This window comes from Ipomoea triloba, chromosome 14, assembly GCF_003576645.1.
Source record: "Ipomoea triloba cultivar NCNSP0323 chromosome 14, ASM357664v1".
NCBI classification, from domain to species: domain Eukaryota; kingdom Viridiplantae; phylum Streptophyta; class Magnoliopsida; order Solanales; family Convolvulaceae; genus Ipomoea; species Ipomoea triloba.
In genome coordinates this window covers 9,643,993-9,661,617 of record NC_044929.1, presented here as the reverse complement: position 1 = coordinate 9,661,617, position 17,625 = coordinate 9,643,993, and the positions used below count along the sequence as shown (strand labels likewise).

General features: G+C 31.0%; 1 long non-coding RNA gene and 1 pseudogene across 3 annotated transcripts; one reads left to right on the top strand and one right to left on the bottom strand.

Moving 5' to 3' along the window:
- Positions 1-206: 206 nt before the first annotated feature.
- Positions 207-2,054, bottom strand: LOC116003916 (annotated as a pseudogene).
- A 12,869-nt stretch (positions 2,055-14,923) lies between these two features.
- LOC116005138 lies at positions 14,924-17,353 on the top strand. Of its 3 annotated transcripts, none has more exons than XR_004094890.1 (6): positions 14,924-15,189; positions 15,907-15,946; positions 16,201-16,348; positions 16,817-16,907; positions 17,016-17,084; positions 17,261-17,353. It is a non-coding gene; the product is annotated as an uncharacterized LOC116005138 (long non-coding RNA). The 3 variants fall into 3 exon arrangements; XR_004094888.1 differs by having other exon boundaries at positions 16,999-17,084; XR_004094889.1 differs by having other exon boundaries at positions 16,994-17,084.
- Positions 17,354-17,625: the final 272 nt, after the last annotated feature.

Genomic DNA, 17,625 nt, shown 5'->3' with positions numbered 1-17,625 from the left:
AAACATGGGAAACTTAAATCCTTCATTTGGTTTCAAAATAAGCAACTAGCCCTTCTTTTTTTCTTTTATTATCAACATCTACCCTTTGAGAATCTATATGAGTAAAAAAGAAAAAAAAAATCCCAACAAAGCAAGTATTAGTATTTAATTTCTACTGTCTTTCTCAACATTCATATATATATAATCAAATTAGAAATTTAGAGGCATTATATTTCCAAATGTAGAATTTTCGGGCTAAACCTTGGCATAAATGTAATGTCCCCAGATTCATTATGTAATAGGGGCCAGGAATGAGTTCCAACTACTGAAATTCTCCGAGTTAAGGCATCCACAGGTACATCTAACCAGACACTAATGCCGTTGTGCATATATCTCCTGCATGCGTGAATTCCAGAAAACATCATCACCAGCTACTGGCAGACAATTCAAAGAATTTGATTATATAATTAAATACTATCTAAAAGCAAGATCAGACTTAATTTGTATTTGTACCAGTTAATGGACTGAACAACCGCACCCCCACCAGCGGAAACAACAACTAACCTCACGCATCGCCAAAGACCTTGTGGTCTAGTGGCACCCGGTGTCCCGGTTAACACTCTCACATGGATGCAACTGTTGACTCTTTGTACTTCAGTAGGTTGAGAAAGTAGCTGTAAACAGATACTACATTGTAACAGAGTCAGTAGTACTCAAAAAAAAAAAACAACCTCACGCATCAAAGAAAGCTTGCGTAAGACCTGTGTCTAAAATGCACAAGTAGAAAACATAAATATCATTCATCAGTACAAGCTAAGGAATAAGAAAGAACTGGACCATTTGACACTGAGCAGCATTATTTGTTTCATTTGTACGTGTACATCCAATAAGGCCGGCAACCTGGCCTTATTTGAGTTTTAAGCTATATATTTTGTGGAAAACAATCACCCACCTTGTATTACTTTATTGCATCAGATCAGATCAGATAGCCTTATTTTGCCACATGGCTACTGCACGCCACTGTGTACAAGGAATTGAGAGTGGTACGGTACACAACAATTTCAATCCGATCCCTTCACCATTGTGCAGGGAAAGTATATATGTAGCTAGCTAGATTAATTACACTATTGTTTAGGAGATATCTAAAGAGCAAAGCATGCAACGCTTACACATACAAGAGAAGCTAGAATGATGGAGAAAAGATTTATGTTGCCTAAGTTACTTAATTACCTCATTGTCTCTAAAGAAGCCCTCGCCGTGTAGCTTAAAGATTTCAGCAACGTAACACTTGTTCCACCAACAGCTTGCTCTATAAGTGTATCACTGAAGTAGTGTTCACAACGTAAAATAATTCATATTCATTAGATAACAACATAGTAAGGATAGTTGTGCAGTGGCTTGTATATTCACAACGTAATACCCAAGTTCGTATTTTCCTATTATCACTGATATGATTTACATAACTCACAATAAATATCAACAATAACCTAGATTAAAAAAGACGATAGATCGAGATTAACCAGTCAAAAAATGCATAGCCAAGTGCCACTGCAATAATTCTGCCAACGGTTGTTTTGCCAGAGCCCATCATTCCTGACAAAAATATGCATACTAGACAGTTGAATAAAAGTTTGACCTTAAGAGCTATTTATAGAAAATATTGGTAACAAAGCTCACCAACAAGATATATGCATCGCCCGCTTAGCTACGCTTCAATCTCTTCTGACTTACTCTGCAAGAGAAATACCTCGATCGGTAAGATGATGCTTAAAACAAGCTAAAAAAAATTTCTTTAAAATATTCAGAATAGTAACGCTGATGCCCTTAAACTGCTATGAACATCTATAGCAATCAAAATGGATTACAGTATTCTTGTCTGAGACCCAACAACTGCTAACAAGAAAATGGTTACCTTCAAAACTTGAACTTCATCAAGGGATGGTAGAGAGTTTTCAGATTCCACAATAGAAGCTGCAAAGAAAAATTAGAATGCATTAAATAAATAAATAATAAAAACATCAAATGAGATCATGCAAGTATGATGTTAGTTTACCATTTGGATTTCTTTGAGGCATGCCAGCACTATTTGAGTTATTTGCATTTGTAATTTTGTACATAAATTATGTGTGTCTTCATGTACATTCAATATATCCAGTTCATTCTTCAAAACTGGTAGTGTTGGGTTATGGACCTGGGGGTGCTGTGATTTAGCACTGACTTAACAACAAAGATTAAGGAAAGCGATGCGAAAGAAGAGAAGGATGGGTTGGCTTTCAAAAGGTCTCTTCCCGAGTAGTATTGTTTGTTACAAGAAGGAAAACCCAAATATTACAAGGATTGAGAGATCAAAGTGACAGTGTAACAATATTCTCCATATTGGATCCCCTCTCCAAGCCTCTTTCCACTCTATTTATACTTGTGCGTAGGAGTTGTCAGCCAATAAGACTGGTGCACCGGTGATAAGTGCTTATTTGTTTATATTTTTTCTCTTTTCACTAGATCATTTTGTTTATACATCATTCCAAATTTCATGAGAATTAGTGTTTATTTGTGTTATTTTGCAATGAGTATGACTTAGAAAGCATTGGAGTTAATATTCGATCCAATAGAGTTAATACCCAATATAGTCCTCGACTAAAGTGGTTTTACTCAATTTAGTCCTAAATTAAATGACTTTTTGTGCTCAATTTAGTCCTCGACTTTGATGGTTTTATCCAATTTAGTCATTTGTTAAAAATTATGTTAGTGGACGGTTAGAAATAAGGTCTCTATCCTAATGATAATTTCTCATCCTTCATCCCATTTGGGATGATTCCATTCTTCTTCCCCTTATTAAGATCTATCCAAAAATGTAAATTTGTACCCAAATATTTATTTACTTTGTATTTATTTATTTAGGATTGAAGTTGATTTGGTACGAAAATTTGCATTTCTGCGTGGATCTTAATAAGGGGAAGAAGAATGAATCATCCCAAATGGTATGAAGGAATATGAGAAATTACCACTAGGACCCTATTTCTAATAGTCAACTAACAAAATTTTTAACAAATGACTAAATTGTGGAAAATCATCAAATTCGAGGACTAAATTGAGCACAAAAAGTCATTTAGAACTAAATTGAGTAAAACCATTATAGTACGTCAAGGACTATATTGGGTATTAACTCGAAAGCATTGAAAGCAAAGACGAGCATTTTCATGCATTTGGAGTCAATGGGAGCCAATGAGAAGCTACATAGATGGATGCAAAACTTCTAAGGGAGCTTAAGAGTGGTATTTTCAATGGTTTTGATCATATGGACAAACCAAGGAAAAAGTGGAACAAGTGTCAAAAAATTGAAATTCTCACATAGATCGGTCACTGTTCGGTATTTGAACGATATCTCGGCCTAGAAATATCCAAATTGAGTGATTCTTAAGTTATTTGAAAGAAGACTCAAAGGGCTACAACTCTTAGGAAGACATTAAAGTCTAAAAAGAAAGCCAAAAGGGGTCAAAATCGTCCTTGAAGTTGAAGTTCCAAACTTACATATTTCATCCAAATCTGCCAGTGTTCGGTTATTTGGTTATATCTCAGTGTAGGAATGTTCAAATGAGGTGATTCCTACGCCATTGGAAAATCAACTTGAAGAGCTACAACTTTTTTGAAGACCATAAAGGCCAATGAAATGATTTCTGGGTGAAAAGTAGCTTAGAAGTCAAAGTAGTTGCGTAGAAGCGAGAAATGCAATTTTTTTAGAGGAGGCCCATGGCCACCCCCAAGGCCCATGGGGGTGGCCGTGGATTTTTGGCTTATTTACAGTGAAAAACTGCATTTCTAGAGGTCTGGGACATGGCCACCCCAACGGTCTGTGGCACCACCCCTATTCACTATTTAAGCTCGTTTTGGAGCATTTTCAACTCGGTTTTGACCCATGATTGAACTCTAGACACTCCCTTTCACTTCCTTTCATATTTTTAGGTTATATTAGGCTTTGGTTTATGTTTTTTAACACTTTTGAAACTTGTAATCTTAGATTTGAAGCTTGGATTTCAAGATTCTACCACCCTTTTCAATAGAGAAACTTTATTTCCCTCATCTCTTTTCTTTTGCAAGATTTATGTTTATTACTTGTGCTTTTGTGTTCTTTATGCTATTTAATCATGAGTAATTAGTTTATGGACTTGAGTTAGAATTGTATTATTTATCTTGATGCTTAATTTGTGATTATTGTGAAAAAGGGAAAGAATAAAGGGAGGAATTAATCCATATAAATGTTTGAATTTTGCTTATGTTTGATGTACACATTCATTGGCATGCATTTTGAGGATTCTTGGTCACAATCAAGATTCCAAGCCACCCCTTGCATAAACCCGATTTATTCCCATGAAAATTGGGGAAATTGGGGGTTTTTAAATGTTTATGTGCTTTAAGAGCTAGAATTGATACACCATGAAAGTAGGACAATCCTTGCTCTAATCCTTGTTTATTTGCTTACAATTGCGACTTTAGACTAGAATTCCTACGTGCATTCCCGCTTGATTCCTTGGTTATTTTGTTCTTCCTAACCCCGTAGGTTGTTGAAGCATCTAGATGGTAATGCCCCTAACTTGAGTCATATTTCTTTATTTTGTATTTATCTGATCTATTGCTATATGTGTTTGTTCCACTTTATTGCTGTTTGCTTAGCTTCTTGTTGATCTTCTTATGCTAGTGTCTAGTTTTGTGATTGTATATTGCGTGCCATAACCTCCAATCCTCAACGGAACGACATTTCACACCTGTACATTCACCATCACTCATTTTTGCTACAATCAACCAGACTACAAGAGTTGTCAGCCCATAGGACTAGTGCACTAGACTACACTCTGCCTACATCTTTGCAAGTTGTACCACTGTCCTTGTGCTGCGCTACCGCTACATTGTCCTGCCACGTGTCCCCTGCCAGATTACTTCTGCTCCCTTCCTCTAAGTGAAGGCCTCTTTCCCGGCAAATTATTGTATGGACCATGGTCCACGTAGTACTGTGTGGACCATAACAAAAGTACATTTTTAATATACTAAATGTACATTATTTGTGTATTGAATGTACATTATATAATATAATATATATTCAGTACACATAGGGGTGTTCATTCTGTTAACCAAACCGAACCGAATTAATCAAAATTTTTAAACCTTTAACCGCTAACCGAACCGAAATTTTTTTTTTTCGGTTAACCGATTAACCAAACTTTTTAAAATCTTAAAAATAACATTTAAAATAATAAATTCAATTAAAATAAAATACATATCATAATAAATTCATAACAAAATATACAAAAATAATACGGCAACAACACTATAAGTATAAGAATTAGGGATTTAGGTTATTAGTATTACACATAAGTATTTATATATATTTATTTATATATATATATTAAAAAATTTCGGTTAATCGACTGTTTCGAACCGAATTAACCGTTAACCGAAATTTTAAAATTTCTTTAACCATTAACCGAACCGAAAAAAGTTCGGTTCAGTTCGGTTACGGTTAACCGAATTTTTTCAGTTCGGTCGGTTAACCGAATTTTTTCCATAGTTTGCACACGCCTAAGTACACAAATAATGTACATCCCCTGAATACAATGTACATTTTTAATATACTAAAAGTACATTATTTTTATATTGAATGTACATTATTTGATAGTATGATCCACACAGCTAATATATTAAAAGTATATTATTTTTATATTGAATGTGCATTATTTGATAGTATGATCCACACAGCTATGTGGGGCAAATTATGTTGTGGACCCAGGTCCACCTTGCAAGGTGGACCTGGGTCCAAAACTACGTCGTTTTTGTATTTTTTTTTTAAACTAGTAAACATATTGCTGAATATAGAGTTGTCCAAAAATGTGTGAATGTAGAAGTTTCAAAGTGTGAATGTAGAGTATAGAAATCGTGAATGTAGATTTATGATTGTGTGAATGTAGAGTTGCCCAAAAATGTGTGAATGTGGAGGTTTCAAATTGTGAATATGGAGTATAGAAATCGTGAATGTAGAGTTATGCATGTTTGAATCTGTAATAGAGTTAAGAAGTTCTAGTAACTTGTAGCCCTGTAATGTGTGAATGTGGAGTTCTCAAGTTGTGAATGTAGAGTATAGGACCTGTGAATATAGAGTTTTGAATGTGTGAATGTGGAGTTTACAAATTGTGAATGTAGAGTATAGTTACTAAACATATAATCCTGTAATGTGTGAATATGGAGTTTACAAATTGTGAATGTAGAATATAGTGTATGTGAATGTAGACCCAGGTCCACCTTGCAAGGTGGACCTGGGTCCACGGCATAACAACCCGCTATGTGGACCATGGCCCACACAATAATGATTGTTCTTTCCCTGTCCAGGCCAGGCCTTCTCTTATTGGACAATCCACTGGACCCCCGAGTGTGGCTGTAAGAAGAATAGAAAACCCATAAAAGACTTTGGTTTATTTCGTTGATGTCATGTACTCTTATTCATTCTTCGAAACTGGTAGCATAATAGAAAACCCATAAAAGACTTTGGTTTATTTCATTAATACAACTAGTATTTTCGCCCGTGCGTTGCACGGAATGGATTTGTTATAATATTTTAAAAATATTTGGATCGATATACAATTATATAAATTGTAACATCGAATATTATATAGCGCAATTAATGAAATTGGTTGGATTGATTATGTTTTATGATGTTTTCCTAGCTTGAATTGGAGGAAATAATTGTCCAATTATCCGTGTGATGACATCGAATATTATATAGCGCAATTTATTTTTTATTATATATTTAGATATTAAAAATAAAGATGAAATTATAAAAAATTCTAATTTTGAACGTATACATTTATTTTATTATAAAATTAGTGCAAAAGTATTACACAATTAATTGAATAATATATGACTTGATTGTTTACAATTATCATAAAACATCGATATATAATATGACTTATGTAATTATATTATTACTAAAATAAATATGAGAAAAATGGAAAATAATTTAATTATATTATATTATGTAATATGACCAATGTTTAGCTTAATTACCATAATAATTATTAGTCAATTACTTGTGCAATTATACTTTTATACCTTAAGTATATTCATTTTCACCGTATCGCATTTAATTTTTCTTCCTCCTCCATATTTGAATGAATTAATTGTAATTATTATAAAAAATTTAACAACCCATGTTTAATTAATTTTTTAAAAGTTTAAATAACTTAAAATTTTCAAAAGGAAAGTGTAATTAATTTTTTTAAAAAGTTTTTAAATAATTTTCAGTCAATTTTCATTTAATTAGTAATATCATTTTACTTTTCCAATTTGCCTAATTTCGTTTCCTTTTCTATTAAGATCTTTTTATATTTTCAATCAATTAGTAAAATCAGTTTTCTTTTTCCATTTTATCTTTACTATTGTTTGGGCGGAAATTTTACAAAGGATGATTTTATTTTTATTAATAGTAATATAGATATAGAAGTATAGATAAGTATTCGAAATATTATTTTTTGTGTAAATAATAATTAGTAAATTATTTTTCTTATAAAATTACTCATAATTTTCAAGGAATTTTCTTTCATATTTATTATGCAGAATTTGTTTAATTTCCATTATTCTCACAATTATAATGGTTTAATTATTCTCAGAATTTGGTAAATAAAATTTTGTTACCAATTAAATTTAATTAATTTTTTACCAATTAATTAGTAATATTAGTTTGTGTGGGGAAGTTGAAGGGGATGATTTTACTTTTATTAATAGTATTGATATGTGAATATAAAAACAATATATTACCAATTAATAGATATTAGTTCATTTCGATTTTACATTTTCTTACTAAATAAGCTTTATTAATTATTTGACTAATAAAATATTTAATTAATTGACTACAAAAGTTTGGGTGGGAAAATGGAATAGGAGGATTTTACTTTTATATATAGTATAGATTCAATATTTTTAATTATATGTCCAAATGGTTGATACAATATTACAAAAATATAGAAAGTAAAGTAATTAAGGTAATCAAATTATTATTGTTATTATTATTATTATTATTGTTGTTGTTGTTGTTGTTGTTGTTGTTGTTGTTGTTGTTAAAGGAAATGACGGGAATGATGTGTAGTAGTTTAGGCTATATAAGGTATGACTAAATAGAATAGAGATTTTATTCTATAATTATTCTATGTGTGACTATTAAATTATGTTTTCTTTTTCATTTTTTCTTTTTTTATTGTTAATATTTTTAGTATTAATCATTAAATTATGGACCCTTTTTTATTTCCCTTTATATTGTTTCGTCAATAAATTTTCATTTTCTATTGTTTGGATAGAAGTGGTTGGACCGGAAAGCACGAAATGAAAATTTTGTTAGGATTTTCCTTTTTATTAGTAACCTTATTATTATTAGTCCATTTCCTGGTAAGTTAATTTCATTCTGTTTTCTATTTTTTCTCGTAAGTTAATTTTGTTTCATTTTTCATTTTTACTGCTAACATTATTAATATTAATCTTTCATTTTTCATTTTTACTGCTAACATTATTAATATTAATCATTGATTTTTCATTTTTACTGCTAACATTATTAATATTAATCATTGAATTATGGATCATTTTTTATTTTACTTTTCTATTGTTTGCTAAATACTTTTTTTTTAATTGTTTGGGCTGAAGTGTTTGGGCATGTACTTCAATTTTCAGAGGAAAATGATGCAAAAGTTCTCGTTTCGCCATTTCTAATTCCGGTAATTCCTCAAACTTCAATTCAATCGATGCATATGTTTATATTTTTTGTTTTTTGTTGGTCTGTTTTTTGTTTTTCTTTAAATAGTAAAAACAATAACTTGAATGCTAAGCCATTATTTCTCCACCATTTCATCAAAGTCCAAGTAACTGATTCAATGCTAGATCATCACGTATATACAAAAATAAATCACATAAAAAGGACTTAAAAACAAAACAAAAAAGGACCAATCTTTAAACATATGCATACATGTTCCTGCACACGGAAGACGTGCTAATAAACATATGAATACACGTGGGAAACTTAGAAATTAGGAAGAAAACCGAGAGAGAATACAAACCAATGCAAATGTTAATGGCAACGACGATCAAAACCAGGAATGACGACAGCCACCATTCTTGAAAAAACCTTAGAGAGAGGATCCAATTCTTGAATCTCTTGAGTAGTGCACAGGGGGAAGGGATCCAATTCTTGAATCTCTTGAGTAGTGCACAGGGGGAAGGCAAACCCAAGTTCGATCCTATCATTTTATAGGCATGGCGTAGGGATCTTTTTTTTTTATTTGCAGGCAATTAGTAATTCTCATTTCCTTTTTCAATTTTCATTTTCTAGTATTAATGATTAATTTCTATTTTCTTTTTTATTTTCAATCAATTAGGGATCTTTTTTTTATTTATAGTCAATTAGTGATTTTCATTTCCTTTTTCATTTTCTATCAATTAGGTGCCAATTAAGGCACAAATATGCATAGGAGTTATATCATATCATATTATATATTATATATATATATATATATATATATATATATATATATATATATATATATATATATATAATATGATTGGCATTCGTAATTTTTGTATATCAACCAGAATTCGTAATTCGTGTATTTTTTTGATAGCATATATATAATATAATATGACTGAAAATATTTGTTACGATTTAATGAACAGATTAATTTATAATTTTTGTATATCAACCAAAATATGAGTACATTTAGATAAATATTATAAAAAATTGTAAAAATCTAAACCACATTCTTATCTCATTAATATTATTCTATCATAATAATTACCATAATTACTAATAATCTATTATAACCTATTATAATTAATATTATTCTATCATTAATATTATTCTATAATAATAATAATTAATATTATTAATATTTAATATTATTATTATTATAATTACCATATTACTAAAATACCCCTACATTTGGGCGGGAAAATTCTAGAGGAGGTAATGTTTTTATATATAGTATAGATGTGGGGCGTTTGGTTCAGGTCATCTGATTATCAAGGTAATTTGAGTTTGGTAATGTTATATTACCTTGTTTGGTTCAAGTTATGAGATTATCTGGTAATGTTATATTACCTCAAAGCTGATGTGTCGGTAATATTTCAAGGTAATGTGATTACCCCTATTTTCTTAGGTAATCTTAGATTACTTGAATTATTCCAACTTTACCCTTGTTAACTAATCCTTATCCTTTTATAATAATAATAATAATAATAATAATAATAATAATAAAAATAAATATATGTTTATATAATCAAATATACATGTGTGTGTATTTATATATTTATTTTTTAATATTAAGCATCGATATACATTCATACGTATAAATAAATAAATAAATACATGCATTAAAGATACACACACACACACACACACACACACACATATATATATNCATGCATTAAAGATACACACACACACACACACACACACACACATATATATATATATATATATATATATATATATATATATATATATATATATATATATATATTTGTGAGTAGCGGAGGAGTTTATCCAAGGTCATTAGTTGACCCTCACGTTGTAAGAAGCACCCAGGAGACCAATTTCATCAGCGCGGAGCAACTTCTCAATCGCCCTTGGTGGATGGTCGAACCATCTATCAATCTCTGCCTGGTTGCGAGCTCCCTTAGCAAGCGCATCTGCCACCTTGTTTTGTTCTCTCGGAATGTATGAGAATTTGACTTCCCAGTTCCGAGTCTTCCACGCTCTGCAAAGATCAACAATATTTCTTGCTTATCCATCTTGTTCCTCGTTGCTGTTGATGAGGTTGATTGCCTTGGTGCAATCTGACTCAAATTCCACTTTTTGGATGCCCATGTTCCACGCCTTCTCTACTGCCATGTGGATTCCCCATAGCTCTGCCTCAGTTGGTTCGCACTTCCCTATCTTCCTGGAGAACGCTCCTACATAATAATAATAATATATACACATTAAATATTGGAGTTATATATGTTAGTTATTTTTTAAAATATAAATATCTAAAAACATAATAAATGTGAATGAAGATTATACCCCTCATTTATGTCCGTCTTTTCCGTTAAGTTTTTTTGTACATTATGCTATAAAAGTTGTACTACATAATATTTTGGACAAATATATCCCTACCGTTATAACTTTCGTTATCTTTTCCACTATTGTTACTATGCACATGCATCCACCATATATTTTCTTATCTTCTTCATTAATAATAATAATAACAATAATAATAATAATAATAATAATAATAATAATCTAAAAACATAATAAATGTGAATGAAGGTTATACCCCTCATTTATATTTGTCTTTTCCGTTAAGTTTTTTTGTACATTATGCTATAAAAGTTGTACTACATAATATTTTGGACAAATATATCCTACCGTTATAACTTCCGTTATCTTTTCCACTATTGTTACTATGCACATGCATCCACCATATATTTTCTTATCTTCTTCAATAATAATAATAATAATAATAATAATAATAATAATAATAATAATAATATACACATTAAATATTGGAGTTATATATGTTAGTTATTTTTTAAAATATAAATATCCAAGAGTTATATATGTTAGTTATTTTTTAAAATATAAATATCCAATTGTTATATATGTTAGTTATTTTTTAAAATATAAATATCCAATTTATAAAAATATTTTACATTATTATTATTATTATTATTATTATTATTATTATTATTGTTATTATTTACTATATTAAAATTTAAATAGATTTAAAATTTTAACACAAAATACTAATATTGGGCACCTATTTTTTGCGCATCGCGCATAAGAAAAACTAGTATACATATACGCCTCACATCTTCAAATACATATAATACTACATATACTATGTACCAGTCGTTATACCATGGACCACGGTCCACAATGCATTGTGAACCGTGGTAACTGATACTACAGATCATCTCAAAAGATAGTGTCTTACATTTATTTTTATATTATCGAATGAAACTATAGTTATATCGAAATGTAACTGTAGTTGTATTGAAATGTAACTGCAGTGTATATGAACTGATACTGAATAACAGTTTCACATTTGTGAATGAAACTGTAGTTATATCGAAATGTAACTGTAGTTGTGTTGAAATGTAACTGCAGTGTATATGAACTGATACTGAATATCAGTTTCACATTTGTGTTTTTATATTATCGAATGAAACTGTAGTTATGTCGAAATATAGCTGTAGTTGTGTTGAAATGTAACTGCAGTTGTGTTGAAATGTAACTGTAATTGTGTTGAAATGTAACTGCAGTGTATATGAACTGAAAGTGAATGGCGCGGAACGGATGTGGTTTCATCTGTCTATTTCATTAATCAAAACGACGCCGTTTTGATGCGCAGTCCACAATATAATTTGCTTACAACACACATTTCCTACATATACTATGTATATCACACATTTCCCAATACGCAACTACAGCACACCTCACTACCTCACTATGCCACACCCACACCTCATCTCCATACATATACTCCACTTTTCTCCATTTTACTCCTTCAGGCTTCAACTCTTCTCCTTCAAATTTATTTTCTCAAATTTCCACACCTCCTCTACCTTAAGTTCTCTCACTTCTCCAGAGGCAAACTCACGTAGTATCATTTACTGATAAATTTTCCGGCAACCATACATTCTTTCTAGTGAGATACTTATATAGTAGTTAATTTATATTATATAGTTTTTATCCATGAACTAAATTTGGAGAAATTTTATGTATTAATTGTATACCGAAAATTATTTATAAAAATTTAATAGTATTAAACTACATATTTGTTGGATTAAAAATGAAAACAGTAATAACAATGTAGTTTTGCAGTAAATACATGCATTATTATATTATTGTGGAATAAGTGAAAACTATATTATAGTTAATTAGTTTTGGTAAAAAAAAATGTTTTTGTACATGCATTATTATTGTGGAATAAGTGAAAATGGTAATTGTATTATAGTTTTAGTAAAAAATGTTTTTGAGATATATGTTAAATTTTTTAGTTATATTAAATAAATAAATAACATAATTAATTTTTAGGTCCTATAATGAATTAATTATAATTTTATTTAAAAATAATTAGTATAAATTAGTGTTTTTGTGACCTCATTTTCGACCACCCAAAAATTTGGTCGCAAAAAGTGACTTTTTTCATTTTTTTCGACGAAGGTTTAAATTGGTCGGAAAGTGGTCGGCATTTCCGACCACCAAGTAAAAGTGGTCGGAAAGTTTATCCGCCAGTGAAAATTGTTTAAACTAATAGTGTTTCCGACCACCCGTCGGAATTTCAGCCCATAGAGCAAAGGTGGTCGGAAATCTCCTCTTCTTCTTCCTTTTTTTTTTTTTTTTTGGTTCAATGGTATGAAAGCCACATGATATCTTTGTATCATTGATTATTTCACTCATTTGTTTTTTCAATTTCAACTGATCACGACGCAAACAGCTTACTACTAGATATCATCTCACTATTCTTGCTATGAAAAGTAAGATAGTGCTACCCTTTTCATGTAGATACATGAAATCATTTTCTAATTCTAATCGTTAAAACTTTTATTCTTGTTAGGACTCTACAAACCTAGTTCTATTGAGTTTCATAATCTTATATAATATATTGTATATTATTGTGTATTGTACTGTATATTATTTTTATCATAGAATACTGTTAGGAACACAAGATTAAGTGATGAGACAAATCATTCGAGGAGTTAAGGAACGATTGGTAAAGCCAACCATCATATCCGATATGACATAAGGTTCATGGTGTTAACTAGTTAACTACTCGATAGGATTGTCAGAAACATTATTCTCTGATGTAAATAGTCCGAAACCTTAAAGCGTTCATTCCTGATGGCCGCTATTTCGTCTGAACGAACCATATCTAACGCTGCTACGATGTACCCTATGCCCGTGGCATGATTGTCCTTTCAGCGACACATCACTTTGTTTATATCAAATTGACGTAATGGATTGTATATCATCGTGTATTGTATAGTGTATTGTTTTTATCACATATAATATGAATTTTTATTAAGTTAGAATAAAAGTTTTAAAGAGTTAAAGTTATAATATTTTTATAGCAATTATAAATTTTGAGTAGTACTGACTCTATTATAGTATCGTATATGTTCAGTTATGCCGCTGGATCATCAGGAATTTATATCAATTATAAATTTTAAAAAAAAAACTGTAATTGATCATATTAGTATATAATTATAATAAAAATTTTCTTGATACAAATTATAGAAAATATACATTTATAAATACTTGAAATTTGAAAAAATGTAAAATAAAATACATGAAGTATAATTTATAAATAACCATTATATATATATATATATATATATATATATATATATATATATATATATATAATATTATACTCTTAGGGGGTGTTTGGTTGGATGGAGGAAAATGTTTTCCTTAAAGTGGGGGAAAATGATGTTTTATGTTGTTTGGTTGGATGGAAAACAAATTCCATGGGAAAAAGTTTTCCTTAACAATGAGGAAAATATTTTCCTAGCAAATCTTAGGTATTTTTTCATGGAAAACTAGTATCACAATTCTACCCTCACCCTACTTTATTAATTACTCTTTTATTATTATTTTTTCGAGAAACTCTTTTATTATTATTATATTATTATTATTATTGTGTAGGTTAAATATGTCATTATACTCATTATTCATTATCATTCCAAACCCAACCAAACAATGAAATTTATATTCCCAGTAATTTATTTTCCACCAACTAAATAATGGAATCTATTTTCCTAGTAATTTGTTTTCGGAATTTGAATTCTCCTTTAAATATTTTTCAGTGAACCAAACGGGATGTTAGAGATGTGGTCAAAAGCATCTTTGCGACTTCGCCATTCCGCCTCTACCTCCGCCATCGCCTGGCCCATTCGCCTATTCCGCCACCGCCACCGCCACCGCCAGTCTATTCTGGAAGTCGCAGCAGCCAGCGCCCATCTGCCCTCCACAGTCGCAACAGCCCTCCGCCGTCACAGTCGCACCAGGTCGCCGGTCGCCCCTCTCGGAGGCTCGGACTCTCGCTGTTCACCGTTCGCTCCTCTAGGAGGCTCGGACGCTCATTGGTCGTCGGCGTTCTCCTTTGTGCAGCAGCGCAACCGGCGTCATCCGTATAGCAGGTACGTATGCTTGTATTTTATTACTGTAATATTTAGTATTTTTTATAATTTTTGTTTGTTTTCCAGCCTTTATATATTTCTATTTTATTTATTTCTATTTTTTTATTTTGAATTGATGTTGTGTATATAATATTGAGTTTAAATGTGTTTTATAATATTAATAATTGTGTATTTCACCTATGAAGCTGAAAAATATTGAGGCAGAATTTTATTCACTGTATGGAAATGGAAAGATGTGATCCAGATGAACAAGGTCATTTGGCTTTGCAAAGTTGTAGAGGATGATGATAGTGTGCTCCTTTTTGTCTTAGAAAGCTAATCTGCTGCTACTATGTATCTTTGCTTTTGGATGTTTATCTTTTTTTGATGGGTGGTGGTTTTGCATTACAGTTTGGGTAAAGAATTATATTGGATATGTTTAGTTAGTGTCTTTGCATTTCAATGTTTAGTTAGTGTCTTTGGCCCAAACTGGCAATGCAATAACAGTTGATCCTTTAGATGCCAAAGGTAACTAGTGAACTTTCAAAATTTTCCCCTTTTTATGTAGTTTTCTGTGGAGGCACTCTACTGCTATCTCAATTCATAGGCTTTGTCCCTTCATTGCCTAAAATTTATCACTTAATTGCAATTCTTTTTTATTGCAACTTAACCATGGGGATATTCAATCCATGGCAATTGGCTTTGTCCCTATTTAACTGCTTTATTTTTATTTTACAGAAGAAAAAGTATACTTCAAAAAATGAACCTGAGCAGAATGGTAAGATTCTACATGTCTACTGCATATTTATATATGAAAGAGAGCTCTCTCTTCTCCTATTTTCAATCCCTTTTCTTATTTCATTAGTTTGAATTGGTTACTTTGCCAGTGTGTTCTGTTAACTTGTAGTAATATATATGCTGGTTTAAAATAACTTTTCTGCTTTTATTGATTGTTTATGTCTATGCTTTGGTGAAAATGTATCGTTGACACTATCTATTCAATGGCTTGTAGTAATAATCTTTGAATTTCAGGGATTGCAAAGCTAGAACTGCTCTGTTTGATGGTATTGAGGAAGGTGGCATTAGGGCTTCATTATCGTACTCTTCTCATGAGATTGATGAACATGAGAATGAAAAAGCACTGGAAGGACTGCAAGATAGAGTCAATTTGCTGAAAAGAGTAAGTTTTTCTTTCTTTATTTGTCAAAAAAGAATATGCTTTACTTTCTCAAAAGCCTCTAATGTGAGTTAGTCAACAATCAGCTGATATGAATGCAATAATCTAGCAGAAAAGGCCACATACGAACATAATCTTAACTGGAACCATGGACAAATTCAAGATGATGTAATTAAATTAACTGGTCTCAGTCTTATTTTCCTCACTTGGTGTGTATACCTGTATGCACTGAATGAATGTCTATCTGTTTGTTTGCTTAAGGACTTAAGTATTCTCACTGTTTGTTTGCTTAAGGTATTCTCACTGTTTGTTTGCTTAATCTTTGTTTTTATTTATTGTTTTAATATGATAGTTTTTATTAATTGAATTTTTGTACTAGTGTATATGTGTGTGTATATCTCTTGGCCTGGTCAGTTTCTGCAGTACATGAAGAACAATACTAAATAAATATATACATATTTGTGTTGATAGGTTAGTTGAGATGCTGGATGGTTACTAGAAGAAAGAAAATGAAATTGATAGGATGAAAGAAAGAAAATGACGGCATGCAGATTGAGCTCAGGTATATATATTTGTTTGTATAGTCCACTATATTATGATCTGTTTATTGATTTTTTGTTGGATTTAATTGTGTATTACTTGCCTTAGAGCAGTTTGTTAACCATACCAGCTACAGGAAGATCATTGGAGCGATCTCCTGCTAGTTGAAGATTCTCAACCTGTCAATTCAGTTGCCAATGTGAGCCCATCCATTTACCTAAAAATTTTTAACATGTGTTTAATTTAAGTTCATCTCTGTTTTCATAGTCTTTTTTTTGTGTTCTAATACTGTGATCTTTTTGGTGCTATGTACGATAAACTACTTAAGTCAAGAGTTACTATCTGAAACTTATTATTTTTTGTGATTGTTTGCAGCTTGACTGCACACTTCCTCCTGTGATCCAATGTTGGTGACAGTATGGAGAGATGTATTAGTTTGGAGATTGAATCAGAAGTTCAATTCATGAATGAATTCTCTTCATAAACTATTCCAGAATGTTTTAAATTTGTTGTATATACTTACAATCGTGTATATATATATATATATATATATATACACACATATTCATTTCACTACAGAGAATCACCTACAGAGGGATTCTCTGTAGTGAAATGATTTTTTTTATTTGTTGCCTCCAATTTTCCAACCACCAAAGTGGTCGGAATTTTCGACCACCGGTGGTCGGAAAATCTGGATTCGCGGTGTTGTTCTGCTGGTCGTTTTTCCTCCGGTGGTCGGA